The sequence below is a fragment of the Coturnix japonica genome, unplaced genomic scaffold, assembly GCF_054131305.1.
Source record: "Coturnix japonica strain WE unplaced genomic scaffold, WE-NBRP24 Scf039, whole genome shotgun sequence".
NCBI lineage: Eukaryota > Metazoa > Chordata > Aves > Galliformes > Phasianidae > Coturnix > Coturnix japonica.
The window spans coordinates 1,776,155-1,784,483 of NW_028188942.1; the positions used below are offsets into that span (position 1 = coordinate 1,776,155).

General features: G+C 44.8%; 1 long non-coding RNA gene across 1 annotated transcript; it reads right to left on the reverse strand.

Annotated features, from left to right (window-relative positions):
* Positions 1 to 350: 350 nt before the first annotated feature.
* Positions 351 to 2,088, reverse strand: LOC146753177 (uncharacterized). Its single transcript, XR_014940147.1, has 3 exons — positions 1,723 to 2,088; positions 1,507 to 1,613; positions 351 to 417 (listed from the first exon to the last, which is right to left on the reverse strand). It is a non-coding gene; the product is annotated as an uncharacterized LOC146753177 (long non-coding RNA).
* Positions 2,089 to 8,329: the final 6,241 nt, after the last annotated feature.

An 8,329-nucleotide genomic window follows, 5' to 3' on the forward strand; every position in this document is an offset into this window, starting at 1 on the left:
TACCCAGACTAATCAGCAATGGCACTGGCACAGACAGGTGGCCAGGCCCTTTTTGGCCCATTCTTTCCTGCAGGAGAGTACACCTGCAGCTCCTTCTAATGGCTCAACACAGGGAAAAAAGACCGGCCAGAGCTTCATACTGTACCTCCGTCGCCGCCAACTCAGGCTCACGGCTGATCCCACTGCACGCAGCACCCATCACAGCAAGTGTGAACAGCTGGAACAGAGCAGAAACACACTTCTGTTTTCTCTATTCACACAGCACAGTATGGACAGACTTCTTCAGAGCTACCCGCGCATACCCTGCGGCAAAACCATGCGGGGGGACAAAACATGGCACGTACCTGGCAGTGAGATCACCTCAAGCTATCTGCAGCAGTTCCTTGTCGCTTTGCTCGGATGAAATGAGAGCAAAAGCTGCACCGAGGCAGTGGGCGGAGGGTGAGGAGAGGAGAGAGAAAGAGCAGGTCAGTGAGCAGGGCTAAGACAGTCATGGAATAACACACACAGCACAACCGTCCCATCCACTTGCTTCAAGACATGCTGAGTCTCAGGCTACGTGATGCCTGTCCGCCCAGCAACTTTACAATGCTTCCACTACTGAGCAAAGACAATGGAAGAAGCACGGGACAGGTGCCAACTTTACTGATACCCCCTTTGGAACGTGTGTACCGGGGAAAATTACGTCTGATGGTCAAGAGTAAGCAATACGGTGCTGTGAGCTCAAACAGCCAGCAGTTCTCAACACCTCACTGCCCACCCATCCATCCCACGTCAGCTCAGCTTACCTACAAGCTGCTGCACACGACGGTGAGAAGAAAAAGCACTAAAGATACTAACTAAAGCCACTAAAGGCACTAACTAACTAACGGCACTAACTAACTAAAGGCACTAACTAACTAACGGAACTAACTAACTAACGGCACTAACTAACAACAGTAACTAACAACAGTAACTAACAACACTAACTAACTAACAAAACTAACTAACTAACAAAACTAACTAACTAACGGCACAAAAGGCACAAGACCAACAAGACAACCAACCACTCCGACCACTAGCTCACCCACAAAGGAACACAGAACGCACCGCTCCTCCCCTCATTCCAGCCGCTTATGACATCACCAACGGCCAACAGCCTGGTCCACCATGACCCCCCACAAGGCGGGGAGCCAAGACCACGTGGTCACATCTGATTCCAACACGGCACCACAACATTCCAGGACTCAGTGTGGGCTTGGAATTCTATCCTGGTGTGGCAGCGCAATGGGAGGTGTTAGGGCACAGCTGAAGAGCTGACAGACAACGGACGTTTCCAAAGGAGGGTGCCAGATTAACTCTCAGCATTCTCTTGCGGGGCCCTTAGGAATGCTTCAAACCCATTTTCACTGCCTAGCTCATTTCTAGAAAGTCCAGTTGAGAAATGCTCACTTTGTCTGGGGAACGCCTCTATGCATCATGAATGAAAAATAAAATAAAATGGGCACGCGACCCTATGAAACTTACCTCTCTGCTCTTGTTGTCAGTCAGACACCTCAGATGAGCATGACGTGTCCCTGCTCCTGAATGAAGATTCACCCAAGTCTGTGTTCCTCTCTGCTCCATCTCTGGCTCTAAAAGAAACACAGACAGAGATGATTACAAGATCCTTTGTGCAGACGAAAGACAAGGGTGCACACGAATTCTGTTTAGCAAGAAATACTACATTCCCAATGGTAGTACTTGAATCCTCCTTTGGGGCTGGAGCTCAACAGGTCAACACATCAGAAATAACACAAAGTGCATCTGGAAGACGTGTCTCAAAGCCCAGAAAATCCAACACGGGAGGGGGCTGGACAGTGGACTACAAGTGTCCATTTCCATTGCAGCTCCCTGTAGAGAACAGCACCAATCAGCAGGCGTGAATCAATTCATTCACAAGCTGCACAATGACTCTGTTCTTTACATGATAAAGAAACACACAGAGATTCCTGACCAAAAAGTTGGGAGTTAAGAACGACCAAAGAGGTTCCTGTTCCTACGCCTCATCCTCTCACCCCAACTCCTGGGTGATGCCCACAGGCTTCAAGTCAGCTCTCAAATCCGTTGAACTCCAGTCACAGAAATCCATCAAAAAGGATGTCACACATGTGACACTTACATACATTTTGCATCAGAAACAGTGACGCCAGCAGGAGCAGAGAGGTGACTGTCCCCCTGTACTCAGCACTGGTGAGGCCACAACTCTAATTCTGTGTCCAGTTTGTGGCCCCTCACTGAGAAAAAGACACTGAGGCATTGGAACGTGTTCAAAGAAGGGCAACAAAGCTGGTGAGGGGTCTGGAGCACAATGGGGCCATATGAGGAGAGGCTGCAGGAGATGGGAATGTCCAGCCTGGAGAAGAGGTGGCTCAGGGGAAACCTCATTGCTCTCTATAACTTCCTGAAGGGAGGTTGCAGTGAGCTGGGGGTCGGCCTCTTCTCTCGTGTCATTACTGATAGAACTAGAGGGAATGTTTTCAAGCTGCGGCAGGAGAGGTTCAGGCTGGACATTAGGAAATATTACTTCTCAGAAAGGGTGGCCAGGCACTGGAATGGACTGCCCAGGGAGGTGGTGGAGTCACCCACCCTGGGGGTGTTCAAGGAACGTCTGCAGAAATCCCTGCTGAAATCCTGACCTCTGCCACAGGTGGCTGAGTGACACAAAAGTTGTGTCCTTGGTTCCCGGCCTTACCTTCACATGCTGTTCATCTTGCTCTGCAGCTCCTGTTCTGAATAGTCTTCTTATATTCCCATGTGATGTACCCTGAAATACATCATTTAGTGAGTCTGAACAAAATATAAGACATTAATTGGAACTGTGAAGAAATGTTTTTTGCACTTTACTTGGAGGATGTTACATGCTATACCTTCTTTTCTCAATTGTAACACATGATTTTTTATAAAAAGAAACATAGCAAGTCAGCTCTTCAGTGTGCATATTGATGAAACTTGGTGAAATACAACTTTAGAAAAAGGTAATTTGAAAATTTAAATATTCTTATCAGAATCTCTGCTATTAGTTACCGTTCCAATGTTCTGATTTGATGATGATTCTCTCAGAGCTGTTTTGTCACTCGCCACCTCAAATGCACTTCAAGTGCTTTAGGAGCATCACTGGAATTTTGAATAAACTCGATATATTTTAGGAAAGCTGCTACAGATGCACGACTGCAGTACTTTGGAAAAATATAATCTTGATTGAACGCTGAACAGTGTTATTTAATTATAATCCAGGTAATTAAATTAATTAAACCAAGGGAATCACCTCCCAGTCAGTCAGCTCCCACCAGGGAAATCGCTTCCCTGCCAAGCAGATGTAACCAACACAAGCTGCTACATCACTCTAGGGCCCCACTGAGTCTTCCCAAGGGGTCTCCAAAGGCTTCCCTGTTGACTTCTGGGAACCTGGAAACACTCACATGGAAACCAGTGCCCCCTAATGTGCCCCAGAGGTTTCTCAGGGCCCTGCAATTAGCTCTACAGACATCCAGACATGCCCCAGAGCAAGTATGTGTGCTGTAGGGAGCCCAAGAGATATTCCAGAGTATGCTAGTACTCCTCAGTGCGCTCAAGGGTTCTTCACCTGTCTCTAAATATGCCATACTTGACTTTGTTTTCTCTTCTGGAGCTTAGTTCTCAGCTTTGCTTTCTCATGCCATTTATCATTCAGTTTAGAGATTATTTTAACTAAAATATTTTAATCCACCATATTTTCTGAAAACTAAGAATTGATCCCGCTCAAGGAAACAGAAGAGAAAAACATCACCCACAGGCTGCAGATATTTACCTCGACTTCTCTACATGCCTTCCCCAGTGTGCTTTTCAACTCACCTTGCACAGTGACCCTGGCTTTTGTTTCAGAGTCCTCTGTCTCACAGGTGTACTCCCCGCTGTCCTTGGCGGTAGAGTCATGGATGATCAGAATGGCCCCAGTTCCCTCCTGCTGCAAGTCGTACTTCTGGCTTTTTCTGATTGCTTTGCCATCCTTGTACCACCTGATGTTCACATCTGGTTTCGACAGCTCACGGCTCAGGCTGATGTCCTGCCCTGCTGCTGCTGTCTTATCCTCCAGCTGTTTTGTTACCTCAGTAGGTTTTTCTGAAAGAAAACATGCTTTTTGAGTAACATACACTTAGGGTAGGATGCCTCTCTCAAAATACACGCATCTACATGCTGGAGATAAGTTAGAGAGGCACTTGCAACAGAGGCCATCCTACAGCCAGAAGTAATCTGTAAAGTATAGACAATAGAATTCCAGGCACCATTAATTCTCTCTTAAATCTACCCCATTGAGGATGATGAACCATGTCTGAAAACTGCCTCTTCCTTCTCTCCACTGAACACACTGGGAGCTTCAGATGATGCTCTCAGATGCACATGTTCTAGATAGGAATTTGTTGTACAGCTAGATGATGTGAAGGCCATCCCTTCAGCTTATACTTAGAGGATATTTGCTCCCACAGTTCCCTCAACAGATCATTCCTGATTTACTGTTAATGGAACAAGCTGTAGTGAGATGCCCATTTCCAACACTACCTCAGCGTTTTGGGTAGTTCTCACATTTGTGTCAAATGGTTCCTCCTTTTACTTATTTTTAAGAGAAATTCTCAGTGCTTCAAGGTTCAAGTAGAAGGTTGCTATTCACTTTAACCATATTATGAGTTAGCTCTCATGACAGTTGAAGGAATCAGACCCCAGAATCTCTCCCATCTCATTACCTTTCACAGACAGAGAGGCTTTGGAGGTTAGACCACGGGCAATAAAAACGACTTCCCCAGAGTCAGTAGGAGTCACACTTTTGATAAGGAGAGTCTCTTACCAACCCACGTTAGAAGCTTTAATTCGCCCACCACTTTCCACTCTGCTTCCAGTCAGTGTCCAGTTGAACTCATCAATGCTTTCATGGGACAGAATGCATTCAAAAGTGCAATCTTCTACCTCCTGGATTTCAGTGTTTTTCAGCCGTTTGCTAATGCCAATATTCAGCTCTGGAAGATAAGTGATAGGTTAGTATGAGGTTTAGATGGAGAAAAGGCATTCGTGACCAATGTGAGTAGCAGTACTGGTGTTTGAACTCAGGATTTGCAGATCATGGCTGCGTTCCTCACTGATGTATTCTCTAAGACATTCTCCTCTCAGAATTACCAGAAAGCTATAAAAAAAAAGAGACGTGAATCTCTTGTCTTTGCTCTGGAAGAACTACAAGGAGAGCAGCTCAGTCCATGGAGCACAATGAAGATTCAATGAGCTACAGAGGGAAAAACCTAACAGAGAGGACAACTCTAGGATGCTGCGTGAGAAAAAGGGTTTTGCCTACGACAAGACATTAAATGTTTCTATTAGCTAATTTGTTACCATCCTACCCCTACTGGTGTTCAAACCATTTCTCCATTTTAGGGATGTTTAGAAAGGAAACATTTCCAGGACATTCTTGACGTGTTTTGTGATTTTCATGGCAAAAGGAGATACATTTACTTCAAAAGCAATGGGAATTTTCCAGACATCACTGCGCTAAATTGCAGAAATACAGTTCTATTGTAGAAACTATTAAGGCTCGTGGGGGAATAGGTGTAAGACATAGTGACCACACTGAATGTGCTTTCAGCACTCCTTCACTTTCCACAGTACTTACCCTGAACGCCGACATTTGACTTGGCAACATCAGTGCCAATATCACAGGTATATAAACCTGCATCTGACTTCTCGAGGTCATGGAGAAGGAGACATAGGGTCTTCCCAGACTGTAGCAGCTCAAACTTATTGCCAGAAGTGAGCACATCATCGTCCTTTTTCCACACTGGTTTGACCTTCTCTTTAGAGACTTCGCATTCCAATTTAATCACACCCCACTCCTCAACAAAAGCATCATTCAAACACTTCATGAAGACAGCAGGCTTCTCTGCAATTAAACAGGCAAAACAGAACAACGTGATACAGAAGTTGAGACATTTCCAGTTGTGTTCAGATTTTTAAAGAGGTATCAATAAATCTTTACCATTACTGACGACACCAGTATAGAACCTAAAGTGGTTTCATGTCTGTTGACTGAATACACTTTAAGGAATTCTGAACTAATCAGTAGGAGAATACAGGGAACAGGAGGGACAGCCTGCATTGCCGTGGGTGGGACTGATATCATATGAAAAAATTGGGATGTAGCTCTTCTAAAGCTGGAGAGCTGGCATTGCCCTCACGTGGAGCAGAGCTCATACAGCAGGCCACAGGATTAAGAGGATAAGCTGCTGAACACTTTTGATTTTCCTCTTTATTGACTCCTTTTATCTATCTTCTATTTCACACATCAGAGGTTTATACTGGGGAAAAAAGATCCACCAAATGCAAAAGAAAGGAGAAAGAGGAAATCCTTCAAACACTGAGCGCGTAGAGTAAAAGAGCTTAATTACTGGGGAGAGCAGATTAGAATCACAGTATCCTTAGAATTGGAAGAGACCCTTAAAGGCCATCTAGCCCAGCTCCCCTGCAATAAACAGGGACATTCACAGCTAGATCGGGTTGCTCACAGCCTGGTCATTAGTCATTCCAGAGGCAAAACATACACTGAATGATCTCTCCCTGCAGTCATAAATCCTTGGAGACAACAGCATTGACACTGCATGGCACTGAAGCAGTAAAAAAATTTGCTCCTGTAACTCTCCTTGTGTTAAGTAAAATGATGATAAAAAGCAATGGAATGCTTTGGCAGGACACCAAAACCATCCTCTTTCGTTAATATCTGCTGCAATGGAACCTTCCACTGGAAGAAAGCCCCTGATGACTTGTCACCCAGAGAGGTGAGTTTTAGAAGCAGGATTGCTGCACAATAGAATGAACTGGAGCTCCTTAGCATCTCTTACATCCAGGAGGGCTGTGATCAGACCCACCTCTCACCTTCAGGCGCGCGCTTTCTGACACCTTGTCTGACTTCACTGTCACTGGGCCAGCATCCTCAGGCTTAACCTGCTTCACTGTCAGTGTGCAGCAATTGCGAGCGTTCTTGATTTCATTGTAATTGTTGGTGTAAAGGTGGTTGCCATTCAGGAACCATTCCACGTCCTCGTCATCATGGGACAGCTCGCAGGAGAAGACAGCAGAGCTCTCTTCTTCAATTTCCACATCCTGCAGGTGCTTCGTTACTTCTACATTGCGGGCTGTGGGGAAACAAGGTGAACTGTTACCACTGTTACTATAAAGCATACTGGGATGTGGTAGAATGGCTGGACTAGATAATCTTTGTGTAATCTTCTCAGTGAAGTTTATACATTTGCAAAGTTAGCAGGAGAGAACGGCAGAAATCAACCTCAAGAAGGGAAATCTGAGGTGAAATAGGACATGGAAGAGGCCACCCTCCCTGCTCATACCTTCAGCTGTCAGCGTGGCCTCAGTCTCTGCAATTCCCGCCTTGCACTTGTACACACCAGCATCATCGGGCTTCAGCTTCAGAATCTGGAGCTCTGCTGAATGCTTATCCCTCTTGATCTTGTACTTCTCAGAGGGCTCGATGGGTGTGTGCCCCTTGAACCATTTCACAACCTTTGGAGAAGGCCTGAAGTCACAGGACAGGATGACAGAATGACATTCCAAAGCTGTCTTGTCCTCCAACTTCCTGGTGATTTGTATATGGTAATCTGAAAAGCAGGGGTGGAAGAGAAGAAAGGATGAGGACAATTGGAAGAAGAGGAAAGTCTCTTGCAACTATTCCATTCCAATTAATTTCATGTTCACAATGGTTCTTTGAACAACTCTAAAGATAAAACAAATGATTGTCTATAGGGAAGGCCATTGATTATATTTCTATAAAGTAATACTGTATAGTATCTACCAAATGCAAGCTCCAGCTCTTGCTCTGTGCTTATTAAATTGCTCCCAGTTGAGGCTTTTATTCAAATAAGAGTGACTTGAAAATATAATAAGTACTTTAGGATGTGAATGGAGACTCTTACGCTGGGGACAACAGGAGATAAAAAGCCTGCAAATTTCTTTCAGATAAAATCAATGACAAACTGCATCAAATTTAGGTGCTACCAAACTTAAACTTGTCTACTTCAGAAATACAATTAATTTCACCTGATTTGACTTCTTTGCTATAGCCAAGGACAAAACCTCAGCTCTGTAGATCTGAATAGTAAGCACATCACAACTATTCATACAGATCTTTTACTAAGACGCATCGGTCTCATTTAGTGTCCAATGACTTTGAACTGGAAATGGAGCAGAACCTCCAGACACACACACAATATTTCAAAGACCCCAGTGAAGGAAGAGTGGACATTAATTAATTCTTCATCTTCATGATGTAAACCAAGCCAGG